The sequence below is a fragment of the Myxocyprinus asiaticus genome, chromosome 14 (genome assembly GCF_019703515.2).
Source record: "Myxocyprinus asiaticus isolate MX2 ecotype Aquarium Trade chromosome 14, UBuf_Myxa_2, whole genome shotgun sequence".
Taxonomy (NCBI): Eukaryota; Metazoa; Chordata; class Actinopteri; order Cypriniformes; family Catostomidae; genus Myxocyprinus; species Myxocyprinus asiaticus.
The window spans coordinates 21,535,833-21,554,810 of NC_059357.1; the positions used below are offsets into that span (position 1 = coordinate 21,535,833).

At 37.9% G+C, this 18,978-nt stretch overlaps 1 protein-coding gene across 6 annotated transcripts in view; it reads left to right on the top strand.

Moving 5' to 3' along the window:
* The window catches only part of LOC127451347 (potassium voltage-gated channel subfamily C member 1-like), a 143,737-nt gene that overhangs the window by 74,581 nt on the left and 50,178 nt on the right, over positions 1-18,978 (top strand). The window lies entirely within an intron of this gene.

Genomic DNA, 18,978 nt, shown 5'->3' on the forward strand with positions numbered 1-18,978 from the left:
AGAGTTGAGAATTTCTGCACGAGCCTACAAGTTGTAATTCTGACTTCAAGATGCATTCCATTGCACTTTTCCTAGTAGGAAGTTGTAAAATCCGACTTTCCGAGTTGAATGGAACACAGCACTACTTTTCAAAACTTGATCCGACACTGAATGCTCAAGCAGCCTAATTTACACTTAGAAAACTCCTGATGTTGCTATAACAATGCAAAAAGCACTTACCAATTTGCTTGAAGTGAAAATTAGTCCTCCTTTCCTGTTTAATAAATTAAGCAATCACACTCTTTTAAATTACGTACATCACTTAAAGCGTGATTGCGTCACTCAAGGCCAGTTAGAAGGCCTCGACCAGGACATATCCTAAAGATCACACCCACCAAGAACAAGATCTGACTGGCTGAGGAATCTGACAATCTGACTTTAGTTGCTCATTCATTTGCACTGTTGAGGGATTCTGTGGAAATTCTGAAGGCCTGACGGGGTGGAGCTCAGACTCACGTGCTGCTTCGGGCAAGCGATTTGTGAAACAGTTGTCACACTTTGCTTGTAAGCATAAAGGAATAAATTCTGACTGGATAAATTTTTCGTTTTTCTCAATTTGTTTGTAGATTAATTAAGAGTGGAGAGCGATTAAAAATACATAGGCAAAAAGGTGATTGAGAATGAAAGGATGAAAAATATTTCTTTATTTGGCATGTTAGGCCAGCAGAGAAGGCTTTGCTGGCCCTGAGAATTCGCCACAGGAGTCAACCCAACTTTTTTACCACAGAAAAATAAACTTTTTTAAGGCAATGAGTTTCCACAAAATGTTTAAGTTAAATAAACTTGTCTGGGTTTACAGTGTGAGCACCGACTCAATTCGGTCCCCACACGCTGTCTAACTGACCCACCGCTGCTTACAAATGCTCACACACTCATTTGAGCATGTGTTCTGTGACTACTTTACACTGAAATTGAAAATTAATCTAATTTAAATTGTGCAATGTCCTAGAGTGATTATTAATCTGCAAATGGATGAGATTTAATTAAAAGAATATACAGTCTGCATGTACTGCGTGCTGCAAAGTGAATGTGTGAAGCTGCACATACGTTCAAAACACCACATTTTATGAGCATCATGCACTGTGCTTACTGCTGATTCATGCACAGTGTCTGTTGTTTCTATATTTATATAATTAAATCACAGTTTGCACTTCAAAAATCACAGGTCATTGATCAACGTATTATCCGGAAGTGTGAAACTTCCGTCATAAAGAGAACCAGAAACACCTTCACGACACAATAAGAAATTGCAACAGAAATATATAACTAGTGTTTAATCAAATGTGTCTTATTATTATTATTATTACTATGCTGAACCTATATCTCACAAGCAAGAGTGCTGTTGTACTGAATAGAAGTTTTCATCAATGTTTTCATTTATACTGTGATGATCTATTGTGCAGCACTTTAATATGACAAAAATAAGACCAATGTTGTATTTTAGATTATGTTGTGAGGATCTTTACAAAAGCATTTTATTTGATAAAAAAAAAAAAATTGCAATGGTATGTTGAAAAGTAATGTTTCTTTTTTCATTTGATTAAAGTTTGAATTCATTTGAATAGATAAAATTTTGATGAGGAAATTGAAATAAACTTTAAAACATGAAATTCTGAAAACAACAACAACATGGAATTTGGGAAAAAATAAAACAGAATTAATAAAAAAAAAAAAAAGGAAAAAAAAGATTTTTAAGCAGTGTTTACTTAACTGAGAAACACTCGAAAGAAACATGCTTTTATTTTAATTTATTATTTACGTTGAAATTTAACATTTTAATAGACTAAAGGTGTGTGTTCAATATCATTTTACCTATTTTAATCATGCAATTTTACTGGTATCGGTACTGATTACTGAAATTGTGGTATCATGTCAATACTATTCACCAGGAAGGGGACATAAATACCCTTAATAAATGCTTCTCCTTATACATTCAAATACATTTTAATCTATAATCTTAATGTTGATAAGTCCATGGATACGTTGTGTCCACTACTCTTCTGCATGTGCCCTTTTAAGCAGAACACTTCCTATTACAAAACATTAGTTTAGGGAACTTAGCTGAGTGGTCTTTTGTGATCAGGTATTTGACTAATGAGAAGTGTATTTAGTCAGAAATGACATATCTGTATTTATTATTCATGTGAGAGAAAGAAGAAAGGAACAGAGGGATGGTCAGAGGAGAGAAATAACAAAGCGGGGCAAGAGGACAAGGAGGGAATGACAACAGGATTAAGGGAAAAGCACAGTAGGAGTCCTGTGAACTATGAAGTGTGTAAGACAGCTTGAACTGTAATATTTATGGTGTACTGCATGGTGCTAATGAAAATTAGGTCACTCCATGTCTAATGAAATGTGGACAGAAGAAAATAAAGAGAAAGATGAAAAAGGAGGGTGAAGAGAATGAGGATACAGAAATGGCTGTAGTAGAAAGGTGGGATTTACTTCTAAGAGAACAGAGAAGATTTTAAATGAACATTTTGTAGATATAGATGTGTATTGTAGGAATAGTTCACCCCAAAATGAAAATCATTACTGTCATTATTTTCTCAACTTAATGTCCCCCCAAACCTGTATGGCTTTCTTTCCTATGTGGAACACAAAATGTGAATTTTCACTTAAATTAAATATGGCTATGTGGATAACATCAAACCTCATTGTTTCTTATTGTGTCTCATGGCCAAATGTCATCATGTCACACAATTGGTCATGAGACCCAATAAGAACCAATTAAATTTTATGCTATCGACGTAGCTGCCATATTTAATGTAATCGCTTCAGAAGGCTTGGAATATAGTGCATGAGTTGTATCGATTACTTTTACTGTTGTTTTATGGTGTGTCATTTTTCGAGCTTGATTGACCAGAATCATTATTCACTTACATTATAGCACCCTGTGAAGACTTTTGAAAACATTCCCCTTTTGTGTTCCACGGAAGAAAGAAAGCCATATGGGTTTGGAGCGAAATTAGGGTGAGTTAGAATGTTCAGTTTTGGCAATAAGTTGTGGAGGGATGTGAAGGATGGTATGAATTTCTGGTTGTTTAAAATACTCTATCTGCATCTCCTTCCATTTCCTCTCCATTCATCTGCTCCTTAAACTTGCCTGCCTCGGCCTGATTGCTCCCTTTACTAAAATCTCTGCCTTCTGTTTCCAACACTCCAGACAAATCTACACTTCTATACTTTTTTAGCCCAGTCTGTGTATATTCATAAACACCTACAGTAGATGACTTATTAATCATGCAATCATTTATTCAGCAGTTGTTTTAGCTTTGCATACTATGGAGAGGACCATCCCAATTCATCTTAATGATGACTCTCTCTTTGTCCCTTAAATGTGGTACAGTATCAGTGCTGGTAGTAGAGCAACACACTGGTAGAGAGAAGGTGCAAAATGCTACATTGTTTTAAAAAAAGAATGCTGTGTGTATTTGTGAATGTATGAGGTTAACATCACAACAGGGTTTGTTATAACAAGATATGTGTGATGGTACAGCAGTATTCAGACGTGTAAACTGAAGCTGTGAGCTCTATGTGGCTGAAAGTAATGCTGTGGGCTTCTCTTAATCAGATTCAAAGTCCCTCTTATTCAACATGTGTTACAGAACTGGTATCAGCTACAGTATGCGCAGTTGAGTTGCGAGAAACTGATCTTGATTAAAGGTGTGAGCTGTTTCTCAAAGTATTAACTGGTCCTAAAAGACCCCCAACACTGCACATTTTGGATGTTTTCCTTAACTAACACACCTGATTTTACTTAGCTCATTAGTAGAGAGCTCCATGACCTGAACTGGGTGTGTAAAATAAGGGATCCATCCAAAATGTGCTGTTCTCCAGGGATCCCCCATGACCAGGACAGAGAAACACTACATTGTGTCATGAACTATTCTGTGTTTCTCCCTGTCTTCTAGAGACTCTTATGTTGAAATCACCTTCACTACATTTCTCAAGATGCATTGTTATCATCCTCACCTGTCCTCTATCATCATTGTGTTCAGCTGATTTGTGTTAATCATTTGTACCTCTATTTATACCCTCATGTTCAGTTATTCGTCGTCTAGTCTCGTCTAGTGTGCCTTGAGCTAAAACCATGCTTTTTGTTATCATCTTCAGCATTCCTAGTGCTATTTCTGTTTGTATATTGTCTTCATCTTGAATAAACTCTGCGTTTGGGTTCAACTGCATCTCTCTCCATGTTCATGTGTGTGTGTGACAGAAGACTAGACCCAAATATGAACCCAGCAGAAGAACCGACCGAGGACAAGGATCTGGTGAATGCGTTTATGGAGCTGTTCATCGACTCACTGTGACAACCACAATAACTGACACCTACCTCAAATACATTTATGGTATGGGACTTAACTACCACTGGAGTACAGCCCTTCCAGAGATGGGGAACCTTTCATTTCAGGAATATATGCAAGCAACCCTGGTGAGCCATTACCTCTCGATGAAGGCCCCTCCGCTTCCTGCCCCACTGGTGGGGGGGAACTCTCCGGTGGCCCCACTCTCTTCATCTTCTGAGCCTGCCATCACAGCCCTTAAACCATGTAGCATACCGGCGTCCACGGCTCCTTCCTCCAGTCCTTCCGCGGCTCCTTCCTCCAGGCCTTCCGCGGCACTTTCCTCCAGGCCTTCCGCGGCCAACGAGACAGTGCCCATGCCTGCCATGGCCAACGAGCCAGTGCCCATGCTCACAGTGCCCACACCCACAGTGTCCGCTCTGCCTCTGGATCTGCCTCCGGCTCCACCTCCTGGGGCCTCTTCCCTAAAGACACACTTCCCAGTTCCTCCTGAGGCGTTGCCCGCTCCGACGTGGGATCTACCTCTGGCTCTGCCTCCTTCCCAAGAGTCTTCATTTCCTGATCCTGCTCCTTTCCTGGAACCACCTCCCAAACTGCCGGACCCTGTTCCCTTCCAGGAGACACCTTCCTGGCCTCCGGACCATCCGCCAGCTCCTCCATGGTCTCTTGACCATCTGTCAGACTACCCATGATGCCCTGGCCGTCCGCTTGAAATCCCTTCCTCAGTTTCATCCTCTTCACTATTCTGTGTTTCTCCCTGTCTTCTAGGGACTCTTATGTTGAAATCACCTTCACTGCATTTCCCAAGATGCACTGTTATCATCCTCACCTCTCCTCCATCATAACTGTGTTCAGCTTTTGTGTTAATCATTTGTACCTCTACTTATACCTTCACGTTCAGTTATCCGTTGTCTCGTCTAGTGTGCCTTGAGCTAAATCCGTGCTTTTTGTTATCATCTTCAGCATTCCTAGTGCTATTTCTGTTTGTATATTGTCTTCATCTTGAATAAACTCTGTGTTTGGGCTCAACTGCATCTCTCTCCGTGTTCATGTGTGCGTGACACTATGCAGCACACACAGCACTGATCTGAGATCAATGTCCAGAGGGATTTAAAATCAAAGCTTTGACCTCTTCCTTCAAAAATGTGCAGTTCTGTGTTATGCGTAGTGTTCTGCATAAGACAACAAAATATTGTTGTTTTGTAAGACATGATGGTTTTTGATCTCATCAGGCCACCAGATCTGCAAGAGCATGTTTTTTTTTTTTTCAGACTTGTTCAGCAGGCAATTCCTGCAGAAATTTATCAGGCATGTTTCTTGTGTCTCTGGGGAAAAAGCAGCACTTAAATGTTCCTCTTGGAATAGCTCAGTATGCTCACTTTATCGCTCTTGAGCCAAGTAAAGCAAGGGTTTTCTTGAGCGTTCTGGAATTTTCTGGCAGGGGCATCACTTTGTTTTAAAAAGTGGTGGGGACAGTTGGGGGGGGGGGGCTTGTGATGTCATGAAGTAGCAAAACTCACAAATGTTAATTAGATTATATGCAGATATTGTCAAATAATCTTTTACTGTTTAGATAAATATTGGTCATTCTTGAATTTAATTAATAAATATTTCACATAAATTTATAACTTCATCCATACATCTAAAACTGCCAGTACTGGGTTTATGTTAGTAAGTGGATAAATACATGGATCAGTCCATCATTAGCCAGAATAACTGACTGGTCTTAATGTAAATGTTTTGCCTCTAGTACAAGGAGTTCTGTGTTCTAAACCCTTCTAATACAATTTATTAATTCACTTCAGCTTTTTCAGCACCACCCCTTTTCAATGCTCCACTCTTTCGTATTTTGTAATCTAACTTCCTGTTTGTATTAAAGTTACTGAGAAGAGTTTATCAAAATGGATTACATGTGGGAGCACAGAAAGTATTTTTCACCAAGAGTTGATGGTGTGAGTCTACACCACATCTTTACTATGTAAAACATTTTTTGTGAGGTGTTATTCTGTCACTTTAAATGTTCGTTTTCCGAGACCCGCTATGACACACTGCACTTTTTCATGATACAAGCATTTAATAATTGTTATACGTGTAATTCTTCTTAATTTTTTAGGTTTCAACTTGATAATAATTTGTTAAAATGTGTAGTTGACATGACATTTCAAACAGTGACAGCTTGTATTATTTCACATGCAAGTTCATAACATTAAAGGAAATTACATTTGTAGTTTTAAAAATGTATTTGTCACCTCACATTTTTAAGAGGCTTAAATGTGAATAAAATGATTGTAAATGGCATATAAAATAAAACGTACACTTTCAAGATCGCTGCACGCTAGTTTATCTGGCGCATAAGGTGAATAAACAAAGACTGCATCTGTACGTCAGTGGATGTATATCATAAGCACTCAGGCTGTGAGATCATGAATTCCAGTGCAATATCGTAAATATCGCAATAATTTTAATGTGCCTTTTATTTGGCCATTGCATTTCCCAAAGAGCGCATCATTAGACTCATTTAACAATTTTTTAGGGCTGCACAATTAATACAAATTATATCAGAATCCTGATGTAGTCATATGTCAATATTTATGACATGGTCTGTGCATGCTTTGGAGGGAATGGATGACACACAGCAAAATGCACACGCAGGTTAATGATACCAATGAGCTCGTGTGATGCACTGTTTTTCAGAGGTCTCACTGCAGTTCACGTGCATTGTGAAAGCAAAGTGCTGCAGGTTCACACAATCCCAAACATTAAAAGGTCGGTGGTCCAGCTCCAGTCTAAGCCCCCAGCTTACATGTGTGGTCAGAAGGTCTGGTTGTCCTCCAAGGACATTCCATTCTGACTCCCCTCACGTAAGCTTGGTCTCAAGTTTATTGGGCCATTTTCATTGTTAAGGTCATTAGTCCGGTGACGGTCCATTTCAAGTTACCTCCCTACCTCAAATGCATCCATCTCGTTTTCCATGTTTCTAAAATTAAGCCGTTTTTCGTTCCAATTTGCATCCCACTGCACCCGTCCCATCTCCACTGTGTCTAGTTGAGGGCTCTCCGGTAGGATTCCTCATGGATCTGCTCCCTATTACCACGACGCATACACGCCTAAGAACACACTCTTCACGAAGGATTCCTCACAGATCAGCTCTCTACACTGCCATGACGTATACACGCTTATGAACACACTCTTCATGGAGGATTCCTCACGGATCTGCTCTCTACACGACCACGACGCACACACATCTACAAACACAATCACCGCCTTCCTGCTGCAGTCAGTGCAGGGTTCCCCACACTTTGCCAGCCCTGCTGTGTTCTAATTTATTGTCAATAAATTCTGTGAACTGTTCCTCTGCTCTTGGGCCTCTTGCTTTCTGAAACTACCTACCCATCATCAATAACAAAAAAGTGAAATGATGTCATATTATTTCACAGGTCATCAATATAATATTATCTGTTGATATGATTGGGAATCGTATGCTTTATTTCATGCTCACTGAAGGAGCATTGCAAAAATAAAAATTTTGATTATTCCCTTAATGTGCTATTTCTACCTGATCTACCCCTTCAAATGAGTTTTAGTTTAGTGTAACCTAATGCATTCAGGTTGATTCAGTGATGTTAAATAATATTTTTGACTTGAAAAAACATAACACCCGCTGGCTTGCATTGGGAAAGCAGCTCTCTGCATCTTCCGAGCAGCTTCATGATCTCTTGTGCATTGAGTCAGACTGCCACACGACTTAAAATAAAGTGCTTAAAAAATATTTATTTTCTGTTAATTTCGCTGTGCTGTGGCTTAATTTCGTTGTACTGTGGCTTATTTCCGTTGAGTTTTCAGCTTTCATTTGCTTTGCTAATTTGGTTGTGTTGTGCACTTCTTGCCACTGTAAGCTTGTGTTGGCAGTAGAGGTATTTTGAATGAAACATGCACTCATGGACTCAGGTTATGAGCTTAAGTTCATGTTGGCAGCTTCCAGCATATATTCATTGTATGTCAGGGCGCTGAACTCTTTGTAGACCCCAGACTGAGCCTGTTCTTCAAAGGTTTCCATATAAACATGATTCAGAGATTCTGAACATTTACACCCACACTCATTTATAGTGTGTGAAATTTGATGTTAAACCTAGATGATCGTCATGATTGGTGTGCTAGGGGATGCCATGGTCATACATTCTCTCTGTGCTGTAAAATCCATTCTCATTGTCCTATGATTATGATATTGGTGTCTCACACACCATTAAATCCCAGCAGGCTGAATTTAAAGAACAGAATCATTAGTACACGGATTCATGCATACACACTCATTGTTGTATTGTGCAAGTCGTTTATTGCACAAACTTGTGATATTTGGCCTAGTGTGTTTCAACATGTTTTTAGAAAGTTGGATCATTTCTATTATGATTGCTTTAGTCACAAAGGGTCATATTTCATAAAACATTTCTTTCAGAAAAGGCTGGTCATGATGGGTATGAACATGTCCACAGTGGTGGTGAGTCATGTAATGGAATCCAGAAACGAGAGCAGAAATGTGGGCAGCAAACAACCATTAGAAGTGTGTCCACACTCCCAGGAGTGGCATTAAGGCATTATGGTGAAGAGTTACTTCATTCCAGGAGAGTCTCTCCTGCTGGAGTCCGTATTCATCCTCTAAATCTTTAAAAAGATATGCTTTCAGAGTTCAGTCCACAACTGTGAAGCCAGACTGCCATGATACAGAAAAAACTCAAGGCACTTCCTACAAAAGCTCAAGGTTTTGTGTCCTTCAAGAATCAGGGGGCGTTCAAACGTGCAATAATTTGCAGCGACATAGCAATCAGAAGTTATCCATTTTCAATTAAAGTCAGTGATTTCCAGCGGACCCTAGTGATATTACATGGGCATGTCCAACGACACAAAAAAGTTGAGGAAATTATAACTTTAATCAAATAAGCAGTGATTCGGCAACTACCAGTGGGAGTGAAGACGTTGGAGCTCCTCTGAGATACTGAAGTTTAGCATCAGCTAGATGTACAGTGGTAAGAAAAAGTATGCAAACCCTTTGGAATTAGCCGGTTTTCTGCGTTTATTGGTCATAAAATGTAATCTCATCTTCATCAAAGTTACAAGTATAGACAAACACAATGTGCTTAAGCTAATAACACACAAACAATTATAAACTTTCATGTCTCTATCGAACACATCCTATTAAACATTCACAGTGCTTTGGAAAAAGTAAGTGAACCCCTGGATTTAATAAATGGTCGATCCTCCTTTGCCAGCAATAATCTCAATCAAGCGTTTCCGGTAGCTGCAGATTAGACCTGCACAACGTTCAGAAGGAATTCTGGACCATTCTTCCTTACAGAACTGCTTCAGCTCAGCCATATTCTAATGATATGTGGTGTGAACGACTCTCTTGAGTTCATTCCACAGCATCACTAACTGGGCCACTCCAAAAGGTGGATTTTCTTTTTTTGAAGCCATTCTGTAGTGGAAGTAATTCGATGTTTAGGGTCATTGTCCTGCTGCATCACCCAACTTCTAAAGAGCTTTAACTGGTGCACAGTCACCCTAACATTATCCTGTAGGATATCTTTGTAAACTTGGAAATTAATTGTTCACTTGATGATGGCAAGTGGTCCAGGCCCCTAAGCAGCAAAGCAGCCCCAAATCATGATGCTCCCTCCACCGTACTTCACTGTTGGGATGATGTTTTCATGTTGGTATTCGGTGCCCTTTTTACGCCATATGTAGTGCGGCATGTTCTTCCCAAACAATTCAACCTTAGTTTCATCAGACCTAGTAGTGTTGTGGAGTGTCAAGGTGGTCTTTGGCAAACTTCAGGCATGCAGAAATGTTTTTGTTGGAAAGCAGCAGCTTCCTTTGTGGTGCCCTTCCATGGACACCATGCCTGTTTAATGTTTTCCATATAGTAGACTCATGAACAGAGATATTTACCAGTTCCAATGATTTCTTCAAATCTTACTCTAGGGTTCTTTTTTACTTCATTGAGCATTTTGCGGTGTGGCCTGAGTCATCTTGGCTGGACGGCCACTTCTAGGGAGAATAGCCATAGTACTAAAATGTCTCCATTTATAGACAGTTTGTCTAACTGTGGACAGATGAATATCTAAGCTCTTCAAGATAACTTTGTAACCCTTTCCAGCTTTATGCAAAGCAACAATTCTTCATTGTAGGCCTTCTGAGATCTCTGTTTTGCAAGGCATGGTCCATGCCAGCATATGCTTCTTGTGAATAGCAAACTCAAAATGTTTGTGTACTTTTTAGAAGTCAAAGTAGCTCTAACCCACACCTTCAATCTCATTTCATTAATTGGATGCCCGGTTTGCCAACTCCTGACTCTTAGTAGTTTTTGTTGAAGACATTAGCCTAGGGGTTCACATACTTTTTCCAACCTACATTGTGAATGCTTGAATCATATATTCAATATGTACAAAAACAATACAAAATTTGTGTTATTAGTTATAACAGATTGTGTTTATTTATTTTTGTTACTTAGATGATGATAAAACCAGATTTTAAGACAAATATATACATAAATGCAGGTAATTCCAAAGGGTTCACATACTTTTTCTTGCAAATGTAAACTATAGGAGTTCCCATTTCTTACAACAGCAAAAAAACAAAAAAAAAACAAAAAAAAAAAAAACAAAAAAAAAGAAACACTATTACGTCTCAAAAATGTCTAAAAGAGGAATAAAAGAGTGAAATGGTTTATGACCAAAAAAGGTCAAATTTATTGTCATACCCTGAGCAGCTGTATTTGAAACCCCATTGCAGCAGTGGTTACTAGTTTGTAATTTTTTTTTAATTTTTTTTTTTTATTAATGTCAGTCAGGGTAATTTAGCAGAAAGAATAATGTTTTATATTTTAATAAAAAATGTAAAATATATAAAAAAGTTTGCTAGCAAACCAGCACCAAAAACACAACGTATGCTGTGCTGGACTTTTCAGCAGGAAGGAAAGCCACAGAGAAAGAAATAGGGAAGATGGGGTTGGAGGGAATCAGAAGACAAAATGCAGAAATGAAATCTGCAAAAAAAAAAAATGGTTTACTCCAGTAAAGGGGGAAGGGGAAGTGAGGACCCAGTAGAACAACATAAGCACTGCAGAGGGGGAATGGCAGCAAAATTACAATGGGAAATGCATCATCACAGTCTGTGGAAAGGATCCATCGTTTAACTTCATGATATGATGCATTATGTACAGATGCAATATACAAACGCTTTCCACATCACAATGTTATTTTTATCAGTGAAAGACTGATTCCTTGTCAAAAACAGAATGACATCTTATTTGTACCAGCAATACTTTCCATTTGTGATCAGATTTTCAAAAGCCATGGCTAGTGATTCAGCCCATTAATAACATTAGGTCGACCAGCAGTAGGAACACCTACTAGGGACCAAAGAGTATGACCAGGCAACCTCTGGCAATAAAATCACAAACACAAAATTTAAGTTTCACTTGTCTCCAGTACGCTCACGTGGCCCTGTGTAGCGTGCCGAGGGTTGTGATATTAAAGCTCTTTTGTATCTGGAGCACAGCGTGTGGAGCACTGGTGACATCATCAGTGGTAGCGTGTATGCTTGACACACAAACGGGTCCCACATCAGAATTTTGAGGGCACGGTAAGATGGGCTTGTTAAATTAGTTCATGCTAATCGGGTTGTGCAATTAGTTTATTCTCCCAGGATGCCTCAGTCCTTCATTTGACTGCTCCACGTTCATCATGGGAGGATTGACCTTGATGCAGCTTTTTGAGCGATGTCCTTAAAACTGTTTTTTAGATGTCTCTTTTAAAATGATTAAGTAACGGTGATTGTGTGCATGTACTGTATGTCTGTGGTCTTCACGTGTCTTATGTATTATAGCAACGAATCATGGTATAGCTGTGCACTTACAGTAAATGTCAACCATGCCATATAAATATGTAAGATGTCTTGGCAGCTTATAACCCAGCTAAAACGACCATCTTAAATTAATTTCCATACTGGTTGAGTCTGGTTTTCATCAGCAAATCAGGTTGACCAGCATGGCCTTTCTGAGAAGGCTGGTTGATTTGCTGGTCAAACCAGCAAACCAGCACCAAAAACACAACGTATGCTGTGCTGGACTTTTCAGCAGGAAGGAAAGCCACAGAGAAAGAAATAGGGAAGATGGGGTTGGAGGGAATCAGAAGACAAAATGCAGAAATGAAATCTGCAAAAAAAAAAAAAAATGGTTTACTCCAGTAAAGTGGGAAGGGGAAGTGAGTACCCAGGAGAACAACATAAGCACTGCAGAGGGGGAATGGCAGCAGCAGCATTTTACACACACAAAGACTTCCAAATAAATGGCTGTAATAACAGGCTACATAACAAAATTCATAGTATGAATTCTGACACTGAGATTAACAGATTCTATTGATTGAAGCTGACAGGAGAAGAGACTGTAGGCTTTAGCAAGGGAGATGCTTGCACTAGCCAATCAATGCACATCTGTCTGCACGAGAGGCAACATGACATCTCTGTTTTCAGAATGGTGACAACGCACAGCACACCCCGCTGTAACTCACTGCTTCCCTTCCCTTTTCTTTCTGCCTCTTCCATTTCCTTATACTCTGTCTCCTTTTCTAAATATTAATTTCCTTATCTCTCTCCTTCTCTTTCTTCCATTAAAGCTGTTTGTAAATACAGTATACCCATCTCTTCCATTGGGTTCCTTTCTGCTTCTATCATCCCTTCTTACTCTTTTTAAATCTGCTTTTACCTCCTTTGAAGAGATTTGTCCTCTTTCTCTGTTCTCCCTTTGTGGTGTTTCCTTACTTTAGTGCAGTGTGTCAATGAGACCGCTGCATTCACACCATTTCCCCTGTTTTCTGTGCCTCAAGCATGTTTGCTCTCTTTCTCTGGTTTTTTTTTTTTTTTTTTTTTTTTTTTTGTTTTTTTTGTATTTGGCGCCCCCTGTCTGTGGAATGATATCTCACTCAGATTGAGTAGGTCCTCTGTAGTGGTCCAAACTGTATCACAACCATAGATGTACAAGTGTCATTCTGTGATGTAGACTGTAGACAAATAGACACAAAATCTTTTGTACATTAATTCAGTTTCACAGTACAACCACAAGTCTGCTCTTACAAACTCTCAAATCTGGCACTGCAACTTCAAATCTTCATGCCTTGAGATTTGCAGCAACTTTTGCAATAAACCTGTAATAAAACTCACTTGTGCACTTTTAAATTCAGATGCAAGAGAGCAGTAAAAGTGCTAACATAAATAATCACTTGAGTAAGAGTAAGAAAGTATCCAATTAAAAGAGTACTCAAGTTGTGAGTAACTCGTTACTTTCACAAATGACATAATGGATGTTAACTCGCTATATTCCATTACATATACACACTGAACGTGTATTACAGAATTATTATTATTATTATTGTTATTAATGGAAATTCCATCATCATTCACCATCATGTTGTTCCAAACCTGTACGACTTTATTTCTTTCTTCCATGCAACACAATAAAGAGATTTTAGAGAGAATGTTAGCCTTGGTCACCATTTACTTTTAATGAATGGGTTTTATTTTTTTCTATATATTTTGAAAGTGAATGGTGAATGAGACTGTCAGTCCCTAACATTCTGTCTAACATCTTTTGGGTTCCACAGAATACATAAGATCACATGGGTTTGGAACAACATGAGGGTAGGGATATGATGACAGAATATTAAATTATGGCTGAGCTATCATTTTAAAGGGGTAGTTCACCCAAAAATGAAAATTCCTTCATCATTTACTCACCCTCATGCCATCCCAGATATGTATGACTTCCTTTCTTGCAGAACACAAATTAAGATTTTTAGAAGAATATTTCAGCTCTTTAGGTTAGTACAATGCAAGTGAATGGGTGCCAAAATGTTGATGCTTCAAAAAGCAAATGCAGGCACCATAAAAGTAATCCATATGACTCCAGTGGTTAAATCCATATCTTCAGAAGTGACATGATAGGTGTGGGTGAGAAACAAATATTTGTAATTTTTTACAAATATTCTCCCAGCCCAGCAGAGGGTGATATGCAGAGAAGAATGTGAATCACCAAAAACACAAGAAGAATGTGAAAGTGATCTGTTTCTCATCCACACCTATCACAAAGCTTCTGAAGATTTTGATTTAGCCACTTGGGTGTTATGGATTACTTTTATGCTGACTTATGTGATTTTTTTTTTAGCTTTAAAATGTTGGCACCCATTCACTTGCATTGTATGGACCAAAAGAGCTGAGAAATTCTTCTAATATTATTCATTTGTGTTCTGCAGAAGAAAGGAAGTCATACACATCTGTGATGGCATGAGGGTGAGTAAATGATGAGATAATTTTCATTTTTGGGTGAACTATCCCTTTAAGGGCTCTTGTCAGATCTGGATGAATTTGTCAATAAGAAGAGAGGTTTGGAAAACTTTCTAGTCATTATTACAGTGAAAACGTGAACAATGTCCCACAGGGAAATATAAACCAAAGCAAGATCATGTTTTATTAATGCCTTTTTTTTCTATTTCGTAGCATTTAGTTGTTAGTGCAGTGTAGTTACAGTTTTCAGTGTCGAAAGAATTTAGATCATTAGTCCTGTACAGCAGTACCGCCACTCCCTAAACGCAGAGTATGCAGCCTGCGTAGGGCACCACGTGCAGAAATGCTGTCTGTTCGTGCTCCAGTTGTCAATAACGCGATCGGCAGAGAAAAAGGCATTTACAATTAACTTGGATATTTACATGGATTTATATAGTTAATCAGCTAGAAGTAGCTGCGATAGTTGCCAGTTCACCTGCGAGGGTGCAGGGTAAATGTGTAAATACTGCTTATGACATGCGGGATGCGGGACAAAGTACACTGATATATTACTGCAGATTTAAAAATGTACACTTAAAAACTGATGTCACAAGATTTACAGAATCACCCTGAAAATGACCATCACCATGTCACAGAAAAGCTTTCTTTATCATCAGAGCCAAAATTTACCTTGATGTGCACCCTTAAGTTAAAGCTGCAATTTTAATCTTGAAATATCTGCTTGTCTTGGTGTTAAATGAAGGCATTGCATGACGAAACTATTCTTTTTTTCACTATGTGGAGTGAAGAAAGTGTTTCACTTAGTTTGAAATGCTTGATGCTGCAGCAGTGATGGACTCAGCTTGAGTGACAGTCTGTGACAGCGCGTGCAGCTGTGTGAACTTCCGCTGTCGTAAAGGTCCCATTCAATAATCTCTCAATAAATTACACATTAATTAAAATTAAACCCAGTAATGTTTCAATAGGAATGCTGCCCATTGTAACGAAGTACAAGTACAAAAATGTCATTAGAAATTTACTTGAGTTAGAGTAAAAAGTACCCCCTTTTAATCGTACTCTAAAAGTTACTCAAGTAAATGTAACGGAGTAAATGTAGCACGTTATTACCCACCTCTGGGGGCGATGAAGTCATGATCAATCACAAGAGATGGAAAAATCAATGCCGGACCAATCAAAATGGATTATATTAGAACATGTTGGCATCACGCAACAGTGCGGGAGCCTGAGCCATCTTTGAAGTCCAAAACCAGTCTAGCAGTGGCAATGGCTGATGCAGTGGCAGGAGTGTGAATGTTAAAGGGATGGTTCATCTATAAATGAAAATTATCTCATCATTTACTCACCCTCATTCCATCCCAGATGTGTATGACTTTCTTTCTTCTGCAGAACATAGATGATTTTTAGAAGATTATCTCAGCTCTGTAGGTCCATACAATGCAAGTGGTGGCCAGACCTTTAAGGTTTCAAAAAGCACATGAAGGCAGCATAAAAGTAAACCATATGACTCCAGTGGTTAAATGAATGTCTTCTAAAGCAGTACGATTGCTTTGGGTGTGAAACAGATCACTATTTAAGTCCTTTTTCAGTACACATCTAGGATGGCATGAAGGTGAGTAAATAAAAAGAGAATTTTCATTTTTGGGTGAACTTTCCCTTTAAATAACTTGACAATAAAATGATTAAGGGTGAATTTATAATGTAACAAATCAAAATGGAAGATTTTAGCCCGTTTATCAACTCAGAACTAGCCGTGGACAAGCTGCAAATGTAATATCTAAGGATGGCAATGAGAGAATTCTCTGAAGAAATACTTATGCAGGATCATTTCACTCTGTAAAACTACTTGGGATGCGACCATCCGGCCAGCTGTCATATGCCATGAATTTCACATATCAGTGGAAAATATGAAAGTGGTTAGGGATCTATAGGAATCAGAGTGAAGTAAAAAAACAAACAAATCTAAATTCTCTATCACCTAAGAATTATTCCAGCAGCCAAATTAGAATGAATTGTTGACAAAGTAATACCTGAAAGCTAAACTGGCAAAACCTAAAATGGTCAGAGTGCAGCGTTCTGCTATATCATTTTCTAACATATAATTATCATTTTTACTTGCACGAGCGTACACTGCAGCCATCAGCCTCGTAGCTTATTTTATTAAATTTGGCCGGCAGAAATGTTTTGTTTTTAAGTGTAACTAGATTTTTAAGGGTAACTATATTAACCATGCTTGTTGACTGTACAACCTATAGATGATTAGATATAATCTTGCCTTAAATTCATATTTCAGTTCTTGTTTCCCTTATTTTTACTTCGATGCTGTAACTGAGATTGCTTTGTTGCAAATTAGCAAGGAAAGGTTTATTGTAAACTCAGTAGCCGTACTTGCTAAGATAAGTGAATTGTAATATCCCTATAACTGTTGTAAGAGACCCACTTGTGATATAAAGATGATAATTTTGAACACAGTGTGTATTCTTGTTTGACATTAGACTCTTCATTATTCATTTAAAATTCCCTTAATTAGATGGCAATATATCACTGGAATTAACACAATGATCATGGTAATCTAATCTCTAATGATCACAATTAGAGAAAATAATCGCAATCAGGCAATTATACATCTTAAAAACTGATTCCTAATTGTCAGTTTCTTACTGCATGATTCTTGATACTGATCAGTTTGGAAGGGCTGATAAAACATACAAGTTTAAACAGACCTTTAATTAGAATTTACAAAAGAATTACTGTCAAAAAAATGACATATAGTAATAACTTGTATTCTAAATTGATAAATATCCCATTTCTGATGCAGTGGTACGTAGATGTATAACAACTTAATTCTTTATAAACTTCATTCTTTATAAAGTAGACATCTATCACCTAATCGATTAGTCTAGCTTCTATTGTTCCAGCTCTTGTGATTGGTCATGACTTCATTGGCCCTTCCCCCACCCAACCCTGGCTATCTGCTCTCTTGCATATGGATTTACAAGTGCACAAGTGATTTTACTACAGGTTTATTGCAATAGCTGTTGCAAAAGTCAAGGCATGAAGATTTGAAGTTGCAGTGCCAGATTTGAGAGGTTGTTAGTGCAGATTTGTGGTTGTACTGCAAAACTGAATTAAAGAACAAAAATTAATATGTAATACAAGTTTGTTTCTGTTGTTGTATTTATGTGAATGCCATTTTACACATTTGTGACGATTTGTCTCCAACTTTGAATTCAGAAAAGGTTTTTAATTATTGTCTGTAAGTGCAGATTGCAACATTCAACTTCAGATTTTTATTTTACAAGTTTTCACATCAGGGCTATGAGTGTAAATTTTAACTTACAAGAACTTTATTGTACAAGTTCTCAAATTCAAACCTACCAGCTCTCGTGTTTTGCTACATTTTTACCTTCATAGGAGAACACAAAAACAAGACATGTGTCTTATTAACAATGGTTGTATTATTATACCTTAAGTAGTAGTGTTATGATATTAAGTGCAAAATCAGCTTGACTGATTCCTAGATTTATTATCATGCAAAAAAAAAAAACAAAAACAAAAAACACAACACACACAAACACACACAAATGACACAAAGTCATTTGGTAAAGATGAGTCTAACTTTGCAACTCCACGAAAAGGATACAAAATAGGGCTTAAAACTATTTTAAAAAATGAAATATGAAATGAGCTATTTAAATTTCTGTTTATTATATATGATTTTTGACATTTTTGTAACACTAAAATTTCTCTAAATGTCTAAAAGCAGTTTAAAACCCTAATTTGTGTAATTTCATTATTTTCTAGCTGTAAACATAAAGAAAAACATAAAATAAATAAATACAATTCATGTTTAAAAAAAAAAAAAATGGGTAGAGTGGGCCAGAAAAGGTAACAGGGTTGCATTGTCCACACTAATACGTTTTCATTTGAAACTTCATCGTTTTCCAAAGTATGCAGTACTAGAGAGCGTTTCTGAAAGTGGAGAAAATGCTGTTCCAGTGTGGATAAGAGGCATAAATGTGGCGAAATCAATGCTTGTTTTCAAAACAAAATGGTTTAGTGTGGACGTGGCCTTAGCCTTTATTAAGACATGACTCTTTATAGTTATAGCAATCCAACATATAGTTAATTCTTAATCCAAAAAACATGGGAATTGTGCCTCAAGGCTTCAAAAAGGAAATGGGACGCCTAATTTGTACTCTCTTCAGTTTCACTTTTTACTGTTAATGTGCTCATCTTCTCATCTCTCTTTGTGTCTCCTTCTCTTCCCTCTCTCTATCTCTTCTCTCTGTTTTCTCTCTGT